Source organism: Pleurodeles waltl, chromosome 11 (genome assembly GCF_031143425.1).
Source record: "Pleurodeles waltl isolate 20211129_DDA chromosome 11, aPleWal1.hap1.20221129, whole genome shotgun sequence".
Classification (NCBI taxonomy): Eukaryota; Metazoa; Chordata; class Amphibia; order Caudata; family Salamandridae; genus Pleurodeles; species Pleurodeles waltl.
In genome coordinates this window covers 547,000,871-547,013,957 of record NC_090450.1, presented here as the reverse complement: position 1 = coordinate 547,013,957, position 13,087 = coordinate 547,000,871, and positions in this window count along the sequence as shown.

Sequence of the window (13,087 nt, the reverse complement as noted above, 5' to 3'; positions counted from 1 at the left end):
GTGTCTCAAGAAGCGTTTTTGTAATTTTCTGTTGACTATAGGCTAATAATTACCATAGAAGAGGTCGTCAAGGTCCTGAGCGCTTTTGAAGGCTCATGAAGATGTTTTCATGCTATAATGTTGCTACATAGAGTGTGTAGGTCAGAGCTGCCATCTTTGATATGTTACACTATAGTCTCTGTTACTGAAACCAGTCGTAGTAGGCACTGTTTACCTGGCTGTTCCTGACTTAATTTTCTAATTTAGTAAAGACGTTATTTAACAAAGAAATGCCTCTGGCTAGATATTGTGTTTTATAGAATGGGGGTGAAATCAGGGTTTTATTATGCATTTAAGACCTCTTCTGCACAACAATAGCTACCACAGAAAAGTCTAGAAAACTAAGGGAGCATTGGCTAAACTTTCCAAGAAATATCTTCCTGGGTGCTGGGGCAATGGGCAGACACCACAACAGATAGGATCAAATACTCACCACCATACCAGGATCCAGAGAAAGATTTCTGCCATCTTTGTTGACCTCCTCTCCTGCATTATTTAACACACTTGAAAAACTAGAGGGTCATACAGAGCTTGGTGGATCACGCGAGTCACGATGAATTGGCAGCTCACCCGCCCTGCCAAACGTGAGGTTCCCCTGCCCCATTTAGAAGGGGGAACCATAGGGTTTAGATCTGGTGGTGTTTCAGCTCACCCTGCAGGTGCAAACTTTTGACCTGACAGCCTGTTGGCCGGAGGAGTGAGGCAGTGCTCAATTTGTGCTGGTGGCTTCTGGTGCTCGGCTCTGGCACTTAATAGTCAACACTGGCTCTTATGGCAGGCTGCAACAAGGAGGTGGTGTTTGCTAAGTTTGAAATGAGTACAACAACAGGTATTTAACATGCATTAAAAATTATAAATACCTGTTTCCCCAGCCATTCTTACAGCTTTCATGGCTTTTAGTGGCCTGGAATAGTCTGGACTGTCACACTTTTAGGAGTGGGATAGTTAGTAGTTGTGCTGGTGCAGTTATTAGCCGTTACGGCAGGGGCAGTGGGTGGTGCAAGCTGCAGTGGCCTCCTGACGAGGGCCCTGGTATATATTTTTTTTTTTAACAAATTAAGCACAGGAGAGGAGGCCACAGACTGCCCATAAAGGACTAAGGGCCACATGTACGAAGCATGTTGCACATGGCAAACGACGAATCTGCAATTTGGGATGTACAGACCCATTTTTGCGATTCGGTAATCTATTTACTGAATCGCAAAAAGGGTTTGGGAGTTGCAGTTAGGAAGGGGTGGTCCCTTCCTAATTGCGAGTCGCAGTCCCATGTATGATTGTTTTGTGACCGCGACTGCGGTCGCAAAACAATCGCAGTTAGCACCAGTTTCAAACTGGTACTAACCCATTCGCAAACGGGAAGGCCTTTGTGAATGGCAGCGAAAACATTTTATGTTTTTGAAATGCATCTTGTTTTCCTTTAATGAAAACGGGCTGCATTTAAAAAAAAAGAAAACTGCTTTATTTAAAAGCAGTCACAGACATGGTGGTCTGCTGTCTCCAGCAGGCCACTATCCCTGTGAGGGCAGCCATTTCCAATGGGGTCGCAAATTGTGACCTACCGCATGAATATTCATAAAGTAGGTCATTTGCGACCCCCTTGCGAATCGTAAACAGTGTCATTGACACTGTTGTACATAAAGTTTTGCAATTCGCAAATTGCGAGTCGCAAAACCTGTATTTCGTACATGTGGCCCTAAATGAGGCACTAGAAAAATGGCATGTGGAAAAGGAGTGCAAGCCTGCCTTAAAGAGAGCATGTGCAGTATTGCAGTACCAATTTAATCTACACGCACATGCACACGCACAATAATAAGATGCACAGTGGGGAGCATGGGTACTCACAAATATTTTCCCAGGGGCCAAAAGGTGTGGTCTGTCATGTGTCCGAGGGCCGCATTGATGCCAGTGGGGGTGTGGTCAGGCCGGTGATTAGGGTGTGGGGGGCATTGATGGTATGGTGGGTGTAGGGGAAGCAAAGCATATACATGTAGTTGCTGAATTGCACAATGTGAAACCAGAAAACCTGGGATTAATTCCCCACTTTACCATATTGTGTGATCCTAAGCAATAGGTATATTTCTCTTCCCTTCCTTATCACATAAAGAGGACCTAAAAAAATACATGACTTCAGGATGTCCGATGTACAAAACCTTCGCCTATGTTTGATTTAAAAAAAACTATAATGTTTTTAATAGGAACCCAGGTCATCTGAAGGGTGCACAAGACAACCTACTTGCCATATTTCACTATTGGCATTGTCGTCAGGGTAGGGGGAAGAATTGATTTTCCTAAATTCATGTTTGAAAACTAACACTTTTAAAATAATACTTCTCAATGCGCTGATATAATCTGATGTATTAAACTGAAAAGATTCTGTATGTGAATTAAGTACACTTTTTGAATTTTGAAGAGACTCAAATCATATGTTTACACTTCGCTCCAAGCTGGCTTTAAGAATAAAGGTGCTCCTAAAGTTAAGTGATGCAGAACTTAACAGTTACTTCCTTTCTTTAACACAAATTATCATTTAAATAAACACTAGCCTGTTTCTTTAACATCTTTTTTATTGATTGCATCTATCTTAGTAAACAGCAGCAGAGTGCTGCTGTGCACCAGAGGGCCACATGTAAAGGTCAGGAGGGCCGCATGCGGCCCCCGGGCCGTACTTTGAGTATCAGGGGTGGGGAGTGTCAAGGGGGGCACAAACGCATGAGGCATCCGCGCGCACACATACGATACTGCAAGGGCAGCATCAGTACAAGATTCCTACACACACAGAGCAGATACAGCACAGGTTGCTGACACCTCTGCTGCGTTTGCATTAACGTTACAAAAGGCTTTACTGCACAGTGGCGGGCGCCCTCAACAGCCTACAGATGCTTAGGTCCGAAATAGTGAACAGGGCTCCTTGCACCGGCTCCAGCCGCCTCTCTCCGCCCCTATTGGCCAAGCTTTCGAGGGTGAACTTGGTAACCACTTCTGACAGGCCCTCTGCAGGAAACACTGCCTCCCCCTGCGCGGAGTAGACCCCCGGTAAATCGTGAAATCACAAACCCTCTCACACATCCGTGTGCGAGCTCTAATCGCGGCTGACAGCTGTTTTTTTGCGGCTGGTTTGAGATGATAATGTTAATCTCACGGAGCATTTTCCGACGATGCGATTGAGACAAATCGGGCAGCAAAGCGATGGTGGGACCTTTGACGCAAAGGGCTCGGGGAGCTCTCCGCAGGGCCTTGTTGGGCCACATTATGGAAAACTGTGAACTGGTGCAATTAACAGTGTAAATCCAATTTGCTTGATTTTGCTGCTTCTAGGTTATGGAACGAAGCAGGCAAATGTCACTTTAGCCCATTACAAAGAGATTATTCAACATTGGACAACTGAGAAAAAAATACATTATGGAACCATTGCTAAATATATGTGACAAATTTAGGCGCTCATACCAAACGGGATAATAAAACTAATTCACGTGCAGGCGAGCGATTTCACCAAAAACGAGATTACAAGAGGCGCGTTAATACCGCACTTCCTGATCTCACAATTTTCACCAGGAATTTTTTAAGAGAAAGAATATCGTACATTCCAAGGTGTGCAACAAGGAACAGGAGAACATGTGACATTGTCATGTTATGCTGCATTCTGACATGGATTTAAATCGACACCCAGTAAACACCACACCTGGCCTTATCAGAATTTGTGGGTGCAGTTTTCGCACACCAAGGCCCATATTTATATTTTTTAGCGCCGCATTTGCGTCATTTATTGACAGAAAAGCAGCGCAAACTTCCCAAATGCAAGTGTATTTTGTAAGTTTGCACCCATTTTGCTTCAAAAAACGACGCAAATGCGGCGCTAAAAAAATATAAATATGGGCCCAAATACCATAGCCTGTAAAATTGGCCCCTAATAATTACATATCATTTTAAGGATTGAACTGAATATTCAACAAAGAAACCCCAATCCATCCATAATGTTGCTTTAAAAAAAAGTACAAACGAAGTTACATCATGCTGCTTAACTCCTTTGCTGCCAGGCCCTTTCCCCCTTAGGTGCAAGGCCTTTTTTTGGCTATTTGGGGCAGTTTGCGCTGAGGCCCTCCTAACTTTTTGTCCACATAAGCTACCCACGCCAAATTTGCGTCTTTTTTTCCCAACATCATGGGATTCTAGTGGTACCCAGACTTTGTGGGTCCCCCTGAAGGAGACCGAGAAATTAGCCAAAATACAGTGAAAATTTCATTTTTGTTTTAAAAAATGGGAGAAAATGGCTGCAGAAGAAGGGTTGTGTTTTTTTCTCTGAAAATGGCATCAACAAAGGGTTTGCAGTGCTAAGTTTTCAGGAACAGGTAGACTTGAATCAGAAAACCACATTTTTCAACACAATTTTGGCATTTTACTAGGACATACGCCATTTTGACTATTTTTTGTGCTTTCAGCCTCCTTCCACTTAGTGACAGAAATGAGTGTGAAACCAATGCTGGATCCCAGAAAGCTAACCATTTCTGAAAAGTAGACAAAATTCTAAATTCAGCAAGGGGTAATTTGTGTATATCATACAAGGTTTTCATACAGAAAATAAAAGCTGAAATAAAAAAATATTGAAATTGTGGTGAAAAAAACCAGCCATTTTTCTCAACGTTTTACTCTGTAACTTTTTCCTGCAATATCAGATTTTTGAAAGCAATATACAGTTACATCTGATGGACTCTTCTGGTGGCGGGGATATATCGGGCTTGTAGGTTCATCAAGAACCCTAGGCACCCAGAGCCAATAAATGAGCTGCACCTTGCAATGGGTTTTCATTCTATACCGGGTATACAGCAATTCATTTGCCGAAATATAAAGAGTGGAAATGAGGTATCAAGAAGACCTTTGTATTTCCAAAATGGGCACAAGATAAGGTGTTGAGAAGCAGTGGTTATTTGCACATCTCTGAATTCCGGGGTGACCATACTAGCAGTGCTTAATTTGTAAATAAGAAGGTGCCAGTGCCCAAAGCCCTCCTCTTAAACATGCAGCTGCTGCAATTAAATATGCAAACACAGAATACTGAGGCCGCGTAATCCCGAAGCCATCTCGGGCCTCTTCAATCCATATAAAGCCACTCCCTGTCCCCTCAGCTCACTCTTGTAGCTTTCTACTTGCTCCCTTTGTGACGCTTTTTCGTTTTTCCCTTCCTCTGTTTTTCTCATATGTGTCTTTTGCTCGCACCAAATGCTTGAGGCAGAAGATTTAGCCTCGGTCCAAAAAAGTAAGTGCCGGTGCTCAGCACCGGAAACAACAAGAACAAATTAAGCACTGCATACTAGCATGTGAATTACAGGGCATTTCTCAAATAGACTTCTTTTTTACACAATGTCTTACATTTGGAAGGAAAAAATGTAGAGAAAGACAAGGGGAAATGACACTTGTTTTGCTATTCTGTGTTCCCCATGTCTCCCGCTAAAAATGGTACCTGACTTGTGTGGGTAGGCCTAATGCTCGCAACAGGAAACACAACATGGACACATCACATTTTTACATTGAAATCTGACATTTTTTTGCAAAGTGCCTAGATGTAGATTTTGGCCTCTAGCTCAGCCAGCACTTAGGGAAACCTACCAAACCTCCGTATTTTTTAAAACTAGGCACCTAGTGGAATCCAAGATGGGTGACTTGTGGGGCTCTCGCCAGGTCCTGTTACCCAGACTCCTTTGCAAACCTCAAAATTTGGCTAAAAAAACACGTTTTCCTCACATTTCGGTGACACAGATTTCTGGAATCTGAGAAGAGCCACAAATGTCCTTCCACCCAGCATTAACCCAAGTCTCCTGATAAAAATGATACCTCACTTGTATGGGTAGGCCTAGCGCCCGCGAAAGGAAATGCCCCAAAACACAACATGGACACCACATTTTCCCAAAGAAAACAGAGCTGTTTTTTTTAAAAGTGTCTAGCTGTGAATTTTGGCCTCTAGCTCAGCCGGCACCTAAGAAAACCTACCAAACCTGTGCATTTTTGAGAACTAGACACCTAGAGGAATCCAACATGGGTGACTTGTGGGGTTCTGACCATGTTCTATTACCCAGAATCATTTGCAAACCTCAAAATTTGTCTAAAAAACACTTTTTCCTCACATTTCGGTGACACAAAGTTCTGGTATCTGAGAGGAGTCACAAATTTCCTCCTACCCAGCGTTCCCCCAATGTTTCCCGATAAAAATGGTACCTCACTTGTGTGGGTAGGCCTAGTGCCTGTGAAAGGAAATGCCCCAAAACACTATCTGGGCACATAGAAAATTATCAAATACAAAACTACCTGCTTTTGCGGGGTGGGGGGACACCTGCGTTTTTGGTTCTGGGCTCAGCAGCCATCTAGGGAAACCTACCAAACCCAGACATTTCTGAAAACTAGAAACCAGAGGGAGTCCAGGGAGGTGTGACTTGTGTGGATCCCCCAATGTTTTCTTACCCAGAATCCTCAGCAAACCTCAAATTTAGCTAAAAAAATCACATCTGTCCCACATTTCTGTGTGGGATCACCTTACCGGGACAAATTTCCTACCACCCAGCATTCCCCTCAGTCTCCCGGTAAAAAAGATACCTCACTTGTATAGGTGGGCCAAGTGCGTGTGACAGGGAAGAGCCAAAAACATGTCGAAATTGAGGGGGAACCAAAGCGGGTCCAAAAGGGCAGTTTGAAAAAAATAATGTAGTCTGATAAGTGCAGAAGAAGTTTTATTGGTATAGATGAGACAATGCTGGGTGATACAAATTTTGTGGATTGCTGCAAGTTCCGGAAGGTTCCATCACAAAAATGTGGGAACAATGTGATTTCCAGCAAAGTTGGAGGTTTGCAGGGCATTGTGGGTAAGAAAATGTTGTGGGGTGCATGTGAAGCACACCACCCTGGAATCACCCAGATGTTTAGTTTTCAGATGTGTCGAGGTCTTGTGTATTTTTCTATATGGCAGCGTCCCAAAGTCCAAAAAGTGCAGCCCTCAGCATTCCAAGTGGGACGATTTTGAGAGTTAGCCAAGCTCTCATGGCCCAAATGTAAATCCAAAACCCAAAATAATCAAATGTCCTCTTGCTTGCTGTGGGATAAGATGTTTTAGTGTGGGGGGGGAGAGCTGAAAGAATGTTACCCCCTTCAGTTGGGGTGGTGGCATAACCAGGTCCATACTGGTTGGTAGCCACCACCCCACTATTTTATATATATTTTTTTATTCCCTGACATCTAGTATGCTCTCTGCCCCCCACCCACCGGGGAGTGGATCTGGGGTATTTGCCCCATCTTCCCATTGGTGGGCAGAACAACTTTGGCCCCATTTATTTGGGGTGGGGTATGGCCATACCCCTACTCTCTTATTTTGGAAATAAAATCTTCCCTGGTCACTGGTGAGCTTTCTGCCCCAGTTGGGGGCAGATGGGCCTTCCAACAATAGGCTGATCTGCCCCCGGGGGGGGCAGATATGGCCAACAGTAATGTGCCCCCCATGGGGAGTGACTCTTGCCCAAGGGGCTGCCCCTCCAAACAAAACACACACATATACACACACAAATCTCTGGTGCCTAAGTGGTTTCTGCTACCCAGGGGGCAGATCGCCCTAACAAAAATAGGCTGGCCTAAAGACAATTTGCCCACCAGGGGAGCGACTCTTGTCTAAGGGGTCGCTCCCCACATATAAAAAAATAAAATAAACAAAACAAACAAAATTCCTGGTGACTAGGGTTTTCTGCCCCCACTAAGGGCAGATCAGCCTAATTAAAATAGGCCGATCTGCCCCCAAGGGGGGCAGAAATGGCCTATAACAAATTTTCCCCCCAACGTGGGCGACCCTGGCCTAAGGGGTCGCTCCTCTCACGTGAAACTGAAAAACAAAATCCCTGGTGTCTAGTGGTTTCTGCCCCCCTTGAGGGAAGATTGGCCTAATAAAAATAGGCCGATCTGCCCCAAGGTGATCAGAAATGGCCTAAATACAATTTGTCCCCCAGGGACATTATATCGCTCCACAGATATAAAAAAAAAAGTAAAGATAAAAAAATATATATCCCTGGTGGCTAGGGGTTTCTGCCCCCCCCCCCCTCCGTGGGCAGATCAGCCTAATTATAATAGGCCAATCTGCCCCTCGGGGGGGCCAGAAAAGGCCTCAAAATATTTTGCCCCCCTGGGGAGCGGCCCTTTTCCAAGGGGCCGCTTCCCTTATGTATAAGCATTAATAAAAAAACAAAACTCCCTGGCTTCTAGTGGTTTCTGCCCCCCTTGGGGGCAGTTTGGCCTAAAAAAAAATAAGCCGATCTGCCCCCAAGGGGGGCAGAAATGGCCTAAAATTAAATTTGCCCCCAAGGGAGCGACCATTGCCTAAGGGGTTGCTCCCCACATACATAAAACAAAAAAACAAAAATTATCCCTGGTGTCTAGCGGTTTGCCTAATTATAATAGGCCGATCTACCCCCGGGTGGTGGAAATGGCCTAAAAATAAATTGCACCCCTGGGGAGTAGCCCTTACCCAAGGGGCCGCTCCCCTTATGACATAAACAAAAACAAAACAAATTCCCTGGTGTCTCGTGGCATTTCTGCTGCCCGATTGCGCAGTAGAAATGCTGAGAGAGACATGAAAGGAGAGGAAAAGCCTTTCCTCTCCTTTCATGCCCCTCTCACCCCCTCCACGTGATCGGAGGAGAAATGCTTTTGCATTTCTCTTCTGATCCGCACTGGAAGCTGGGGACAGCCTCTGATGCGGTCAGCGCGCGGGATCGTGCACTAACGTCATCAGACGCCACAGAGGGTCGGGAGGGCATGGGTGGAAGGGGAAGCGATTCCCCTTCCATCACTGCCCAGGGGAGGTGGGGGCCAGGTCCCCAGGGGGGAGCGCTAGCTCTTCCCCCGTGGGCCCCAAGCTGGACTTAACAGTTACTTCCTGGGCACCCGAGAGGTGCTGCCCAGGATCTAACCATTACGTCCAGGGGACCCGAGGGGTTAATAGTTGAAAAGTAAACACACTCCTTTTCACTTAAATGTATCTCCTGGTTTAACGTTTGATTTTCACATTATTTCTTGTTGGACCTGGCCCTCTTTGCAGGGTCATCCACAAAGTTTTTGCCTCCTTCCTCCTATTTTTCTGACTTCTTGCTGTTGGCTCTAGGACTCGGAGCACTTTATCACTGCTGATCCGTGCTAAAGTGCAGGTGCTCTCTTTACTAAAGTTGGTATGATTGACTTATACCTAATTGGCACATTTAATTTACCTGTAAGTCCCTTGAACAGTGGTATTCGTATACCCAGGACCTGTAAACTAAATGCTACTAGTGGGCCTGCAATCTTGTTTGCGCCTCCCACAGAAGTAACCTTTCAAACCTGTCTCAGGCCTGCTAGGGCAGGGCCTGCATGCGCAGTTTTCTGTCACAGGGACCTGACATCACAGACTATTTGGTTTCTCACTGCTGTGAGTGCTGCCTTGCTCATAGGATTGCGTTGGAAATGCCCTGCCTTGTGACTAGGGGGTATCGTTCGATTTAAGAGGAGTAGCATAGGCATGTTTGATAGGGTTGTAATGGTAATGAGAAATGCTGCTTACTGGTGTTGGTGGATTTTTTTATTACCATTATAGAAATGCCACTTATAGAAAGTGAGCAATTCTCTGTGTATATGACTCTGGTGTTTTGCAGCTTGACTCCAATCCACGTCTGGGCAGGGTGACAGCTGGGCTTTGTGCATATGTTTTAGACAGCCTGTACACAGGGAGGGTGGAGGTGTAAAAGAGGTGCAGCTGCATATTGAATGGTCTTCCTGGGCTGAGAAAAGAGGAGGTGGGGCACACCTGCATTTGTAAAGGCTGTGCCCTGGCCTCACACAAAGGGCTTGTTTACCCCCAACTCATGTCTGGAGCCTGTGCTGGAGGAGAGAGGGGACACTCCTAGAACCAGTTGTAACTGGTTGGCACCTCCTCTCCCCCTCCTTTATGAGTGCTTTGCAAAATTGAGTATAAGTACAGGGGATTTTCCCCATGAAAGATGCACAAGAAACATGTAGAGGAAATGGACACAGAATAAGACTGGAGGGACTCACCAGGAATTGCCTTGGACTGCTGCTGCTGTGCTGACCTGTGACCTGCTGGGTCACTAGGAGGAACTGCCATTGACTGCATCCCCCTTACGCTGGCTTGTTGCTGGGCCCTGCCGCCCTGTGCTTCCCTTGTGTCCCCAGAAGCTTGATGCTGTGGCCCCTGCCCTCTGCAACCATTTGCTTGCCAGGCGAGGACAGCGCTGGGTTTTGCAGCTCCTGTGCTGGAGAGTAAGTGTCTGAGTAGCGCTCCACTTATTTCCCTCAGCGGCTTGAGAGCGCCTTGTTTTTATGTTCTAAAGCACCTGGAGAGCACTTTCTTTTTTTCTGTGAGGAAGAATCCCCACCATGTTCCAGGAAACTTGTATTTCCGAAGCACGTCGGAAGAGAGCTGTGCTGTGTGCCCCCAGGCATGAGAAAGTGAAGGCAGGAGTCAATGCTCCTGGTTGGTAACCTCGGGCGCGGGAGCCCGTCAAGGAATGCCCCAGGGTACAAGCAGGCATCCCTTTCCGGAGCCTGGGGCTGCTGCGGCTGAGCCGTGAAGAAGGAGGAAACCGACTCCCAGCGAGGAGGCTGGTGGTGATGAAGGAGGTCCTTGAGGGCTTCCCCTATATGACCCACCATCAATGGCCGCCAGAGGGGCCCCAGGATCCAGCAGCCACGCCACAAGTATGCGGGCAGCTGCCGAGTAGATTCCCACCACGGGGAGGGATCTAGAGCGGTCTCCCCCACCGGATAGGAAGGTGCGGGCTCCTTTTGTTGTTCTGGGTGACAAGTCGCTCGAGTAGCGTGGGGGCAGGACTGTGAGGTTGGCAGGAAGGGGAGGAAACCCTGGCCAAAGGTCCCGTGCCTGGCCAGCCTGTCTTGAACTTACTGCACCCACAATAAGAAAAGCACTGAGGAGCTATAACGATTTCTCTGGGGTGGGTTAGTGGTACTCCTACTCTCCAGGCTCTATTGTTACTTTTTGTTCACCAAGTTGATCAACAGGATCACCCATGATGTATGCCTCCGGGCTCATGCCTGGATCTATGTGCTAATGTGGTTTGTGACATATGCATACTGGGAATGTTGATGATCTGTTTTTATGAGTTGCCGTGTATTCTCTGATGCCCTGATGTTCCTTTTATGGGCATTTAAGATGGTGTGTTTACCAGATCAAGTGTGTTTTCAGTGACATGTTTACTATGACCCATGCATGTATGCTAATATGTTTTCATGACTTGCTATGCGTTTTCTGATGCTCCTTTTATGGGCATTCAAGATTATTTTATAACATGCATTATTTTAGTAATGTTTTCGTGACTACTGATTATGTTGCAGAATGGTCAGTAACCTATTTTTTTGCATGACCACTGCTGGCTTTCGCAGAGTGATAGTACTGTGTAATGTTCTGACAACTGCTTGGGTAGCAGGGTATTAGTGACATGTTGTGTTTGGTCTAATGATGTTGTGTACAATACAGTTTATTTATATATAACTTGGTGTTGTGTTTCCTTTGTGGTGGGAATAGTGTGTCACCCATGTTGTGTGTGTTGTACAACCGCTTCACACATTGCCTCTGGGATAGGCCTAACTGCTCGTTCCAACCTACCAAGGGGGTGAGCAGGGGTTATATTGGGTGTGTAACTCCCTCACCCTAACTAGAGTGGTTGGGTTCAGCCTGGTTTTGGTGCATACCCTAAGCAACCAGAAACCCCACTTCCGATGTAAGTTAATATGATAGGATGCTGCTGCATTATATAATAACAAAATACAAATCTGTCGGAATCAATATAAACATAAAATTATTCGTTTTTCCATTAAACCTTAAAGGCAGTTAGAAACCTCCATTTAACTTTCATTTTTTAAATAGGGTTAGAGGATGTAATAGGTTATTGCTGAAGGTTTTGCCATAGTACGACACTTTGGAGCAAAATACTCTTTGCTATATTCCATATCATAAAACAGAAGAATGGTGTAAATGCTCTTGCTCATTTTTTGTTTTTGCTGCACCCATGCTTTTGCTTTCTTCTGTGTGTCAGGTGCGATGGGTATGTTCTGATGTCGGTCCCTGCAGTGACATAGGGCTAAGGCTTCACCCTACTGAAGAGGTCCAAACAGGCTGAAACAGATCTAGGGTTGCTTGTGTTCCTGTTCAGAGAGGACCTAGCAGTTCAGGCTAGACACTTGCCATTGGAGCAGGACGAAGGTTTCCCTTATTGTGAAAGAGGAACCCCCTCCTCATTGTTTTTAAAAGGAGGACTGTGAGTAAACCAGCGTCACTGGAGCGTAACAACCTCCCTGGTCTGTATTACTTGAGCCTCTCATTCAAGTACGCAGACCTGTTGTTATTGAGGGTGTGATGTGTCAGAACCTTATACGTAATACGTTTATGGACCGGTAACCATTGGAGCTTTTCACACAGCCGAGATACCGACACATGCTTGGGTAGTTTATAAGGTAGGAGGACTGCCATGTTCTGTGCTACTTGTAGATGTTGAATCAGACATTCAGGAAGAACTAGGTACAGAAGAACATTGACATAGTCCAACCTTAAAGGAATTAGTGCCCCGACCACAGTGATTTATGCATCATGAGGCAGGAAGTTGAGAAATTTCATAAGCATGTGGCCAATTCCACTGCTGACACTTGGGCAATGAAATATAGTTGTGAGTCAAGCATAACACACAGATTTCTGGCCACCACCTTTGGATGTGGCGGGGAAGGTGAACGCTGTGGGACCATGCTCCTGCCAACCCAATTAGGATATTTAACTCATACAATAAGATCACAGTTTTGTCTGGGATGCACTGTAATTTATTAGCCCTGAGCCATTCAAACAAAGTCTTCATACAAAATGCAAATTCTTGTGCGCTTGCAGAGTCCCCGTCGTAAGTGAGCAGGAGCTGCGTAGTTTCTGCGTATGATATGACCTTGATGTCAAAGGATTCGACAACATGCCAAGATGGTCATATAAATGTTAAAAAAGAGTAGGAATCAAGGAGGAACCCTGAGGCACCTC